Genomic DNA, 4,979 nt, shown 5'->3' with positions numbered 1-4,979 from the left:
AGTGTCAAGTTAATAAATAGGTCATTTGCATATTTTATGAAGTTTTGTAATTAGTCATATAACTTCGATATAACTTCACCAAATGTGATGAAATCTGCTGCAGATACTGATCCGACTAATATCTAACTGTAGTGTAAAGCATTCAGTAGTGTGAAATTAATTAAGGGTTCATTTGCATATTTAATGAACTTTGTAATTAGGTATATAACTCTGAAATTACGGCACCAAGTCAGTGAAATTGGGTACAGATATTGTTTTGATAAATATCTAATTGTACTGAGAAGCATTTGGCAGTGTCAAGTTAACAAATGGGTCATTTGCATATTTTATGAAGTTTTGTAATTAGTAATATAACTCCAAAATAACTGCACCAAATGTGATGAAATCTGCTGCAGATACTGATCCGACAGATATCTAATTGTGGTGTAGAGCATTTAGTTGTGTGAAGTTAATTAAGGGTTTATTTGCATATTTAATGAACTTTGTAATTAGTGATATTACTCCAAAATTACAGTGTTAAATTTGATGAAACTTGCTACAGATGTTGATCTGATAAATATCCAATTGTACTGAGAAGCATTGAGCAGTGTCAAGTTAATAATTAGCTCATTTGCATATTTCATGAAGTCTTAGAATTAGTCATATAACTCCGAAATAACTGCATCAAATGTGATGAAAACTGCTGCATATACTGATCTCGACAGATATCTAACTGTGTTGTAAAGCATTTAGTAGTGTAAAGTTAATTAAGGGTTCATTTGCATATTTAATAAACTTTGTAATTAGGTATATAACTCTGAAATTACGGCACCAAATTTTGTGAAACGTGCTACAGATATTGATTTGATAAATATTTAATTGTGCTCTGAATCATTGAACAGTGTCAAGTTAATATAGGGATTATTTGCATATTTAATGAACTTTGTAATTAGTGACATTACTCTAAAATTACTGCATTAAATTAAATAAAACGTGCTACAAATGTTGATCTGATGGATATCTAATTGTCCCATAAAGCATTGAGCAGTGTCAAGTTAATTAACAGCTCATTTGCATATCACATAATTTTTTGTAATTAGTGATTAAAATCTGAGAGTACTGTGCGATGTTGAAAAAACCTGCTTCATTTAGTGATAACATATATCTTATTGTTCTGTGAAGCGTACTACTATTAATGAACCTGTAATAAAACACGTGAGCATATTCAGTTCATATCTGGTTTTACATGATATACAATTATAGGGATTACAGATGGGAAAACAACAATATGAAGATTATTAATTACCACACGCGTCCGCCCTGTCCTTTGAGTTTTAATTGGTCGAGCTGCACCACGTGACTGCCCACAATTACAATTATTTCGCATGTTTAACATCTTGACCATCTTGTGGTAGTCTTAATTAGTGACTTCTCTAATATTTCAATTAGGCATTGGTTCATATTACGTAAATGATAATACATTTGTACATTTTTGTTTGAATGAATCACGGAGATTGATTGTGGCTCTCCTCACAGACATCACACAGACTGGCTAATCCATTCAGTCAGCAGAGGAAAAATTCACCAACGTAAACTCAAACGTAGCTTCCTGTTTTCTGTGTTCAAAGCACCCTTGAGAGAATTACGTTCCTACACTGATGACATCTGAAACGCTATACATTTATGAATTGCTTGTCACAAAGTGATTCGAATTGTTTGTTATTGCTATGAAAAGTGTTGTCTTAAATCTGACATGCTGCAATTAACGTCGAACATTCTCCAGCAGTCACCATCATCCAATATTAATTTCAGCTGAACATGTGAGTAGAAAAGTCTCTTTTTCTTAAAAACAACCATCTGACGACAAAGATTCTTTGCTAAAATCGTTACAACTTCAATAATATCTCAAACGGCAAATTTATTGTAAACGTTACTATCTTTGTTACTTACACTAAATGAACTTCGAAAGAAAAAAGAAGACGTCGAACAAGTTGAAAAGAATCAAGAGTATCTGGAGAACCTTGAGAACCTGTGTTACTATACGATTTTACGGAGTTTGGTTGTCTCGTTGGCTCGTCTTTGCTTGTTGAAAGGGACTCGGGATCTTCAAAATATTGACTTCCCGAGACGTTCAGAGTCCGCTGACACTACATATAGACATAGACGTTATTTCTTGGTAGACAAGCTTGACAGGTGCCATCGCCCAAGATGTGTTTCTTCCGTGATTTAAATGTCTTGGGTCCGCTGTATCGCCTCTCTCTCTCTCTCTCTCTCTCTCTCTCTCTCTCTCTCTCTCTCTCTCTCTCTCTCTCTCTCTCTCTCTCTCTCTCTCTCTCTCTTCTTTGCAATGTCAATTGTTTATTATATCTCCCTCGAGAACTATTAAACGTTATCTTTACAGCTTTGCTTTGACCATACAATAAATGTAAATTAAAGATAAAGCAGCACATCCAATATTTAGATGTTAAAAATAATATTATATCATAAATGTGACACGTTGGAAACCTATCACGTGAAATTCTCATGTTCCTTATAAAGTGGTAACTACCTTCACGATTCTTAATATAGTTCAAATATATTCTTGTTGTCGTCGAGACACGTTGGTAAATATCTTCGTAAAACGTATTTACCGTCTTTGTGAATTTGTCTCAAACACGGTTTGTATTCATATCGATTTATAATTGAAATGGTTGTTTTAATAAATAATTTTACTAGTATCGTTGACCGCTAGGCGTATTAACCTTTGTGAAAGATAAACCCCTTAATGACACCTTAACGACAAAATTTCAATGCTTGCAAAGGAGAAAGTCGTCAGCAACATGAAGTGATCGACGTTAAAATAAATAATTGATGTGAACAATTTCGATGTCAGGAAATAAATCAATTTTTACTCTACGACGACAGTGCTGCAGGCTAAGTTTGATTGTAAACATATAAGTTGATAAAGCTTTCAAAGAAAAGGAACGATTGACATAATTGAATAGTTAATAATAAGGACGATATCCTCTGAAATAAATCAGTTGGATATGGAGTGATCGCTTCCTCAAAGAAAATTTCATCTTTGAAACCTTTATTTTGCCTTGGAGAATTCGTAGACGTCGAGGGTTTTCTACACTGAACATGACCTTTTGAATAAAGATGACCGTCCTTTGACAGCGCCTTTACAAACAATAATTCCACGGAGACCCGGAGCATGCATAAGTGAGATATTATGTATATGCTGATTCGTAACTTATCTAAGGGAACAAAACCTGAAAAGTTTGTTTCATATCGTCATAGGATGTGATAAAACACAGTCCCTACTTCCGCATCGAAGCTTGCATACTCGCATTACTCTGGGTGATAAGAGTTTAGAAGTGTCATAATATTTTAACTTATAATAACCTACGGCAGCCACGTAAGCAACTGACAACAAAGTTAGAAAGCAATGATAAACTATACATGGAGACTATGACTTTATGATTTGAAATATTAAATATACATTAAAAAAGAAGAATATTCAAAAAAAGGAGGAAAATACCGTGTTAATGGAATTGAAATAGAGCGTCTATACGTCATAAAACTCTGACACATTCACAGCATCAATAATTAATGATGCAATTCCTCAAGCATGTAGGGTGTTGTAAACAGTCTCGAGCTCTCCATGGAGGGATTGTGGTTTCATGTAGGGGCAATACCCAAAATTGTACATTTTCTTTGAAGTCAATGGTGTTAACTCAGAATGCTCACAAATTTGGCTGTGAAAAATTAATCTCTAACAAGGATATGTTATAATACATATGGATACATAATGTTAGGAAGCAACTCAGGGTTTACGAAACAATACCTGGTAGTACAAAAGCAAAACCTTAAGCATTATCTATGTACTATGTACTTCATAGTTAGCAATGGTAAATTTATAATTCAAAATTAAGAGCAGAAAAATGATTTTGTGTGTGACATATTTTAATGTTGCTAAAGAAAGAAAGAAAGAAAGAAGAAAAAAAGAAAGAATGTGTTTACTGTTTCCCTTAAAAACGCCTGAGCAAAAGCTACAACAATGTTCGTTCTGTTCCGTGGTCGTTAAGTGAACTTTGATACCACAATTACGTTGCAACATGTATTTAACGATTGGTGACTTCTAAAACTTTTGAAAGGCCAGAAAATGTATCTTTTGATAACATTTTTTCAGTGTTTTTTATGCCCTTCAAAAATTCTTATTCTCCTCCCAAAAGTAAATTTCAACATCATTTATTTAGATTGTCAATACAGCGTATATGTGTAAAATGCTCTGTTGTTGTTGACATTTGCATTAAAGTCCGGACCAGAATTCACTTGTCATCAATAGGAATGCAGAGTGTGTGCAAAATCATATTCAGGCTGAGTCCACTAACTCAACATTTTGTTTTATAACATATTTGAAATTCTCGAAAATAAAAATGGTGAAAAAAATCACAAGAGTTGAAGCTACTGACCCCTTAATGCCGCAACAGTAACATTTCTCGCTTTTCACAGAAACACTTAATAGTATCGATGTTACGAAGACGGATGAAAACACTGAAAAGATCAAGAGCGGTTTTGGACTAAAAATGTTAAAAAGGGTGCTTTGCATAAAAACTTTATACAAACGTGAAAAAATTATCGTTATCGAAAGCTTATCCTCTCCAAGTAAAAATAACTCCTAACGCCAGATGGTCTTACAAATTCCCACCAGATAATACTTCTCAGCTAACCTTCTCCCAATAGTAAAAGCTCTCTGTTGCCCTCAACTTCATGGTTTTTGTCAATGCCTTATCGTCATTGGCTTTTATAAATGTTTTTCCTTCTCTGGAAAATAGACTTTCCCGCTGCCTGATAACAGATTATTTCCCTCTTTCCTCCAACTGTAGGCCGATATGAGGAAAAAGTGTTGCGAAACCGTCCGCTTACCCTGAATACATTCGGGAGAAGTGTTGGCACGATAAATCAAAATAATGAAATAGTTCACTTATTTTTTCTCAGACTGTTATCACAGCTATCTG

The sequence above is a fragment of the Ptychodera flava genome, chromosome 10, assembly GCF_041260155.1.
Source record: "Ptychodera flava strain L36383 chromosome 10, AS_Pfla_20210202, whole genome shotgun sequence".
NCBI lineage: Eukaryota > Metazoa > Hemichordata > Enteropneusta > Ptychoderidae > Ptychodera > Ptychodera flava.
The sequence above is the reverse complement of the archived record's forward strand: the minus strand, read 5'-3'. Positions refer to the sequence as shown.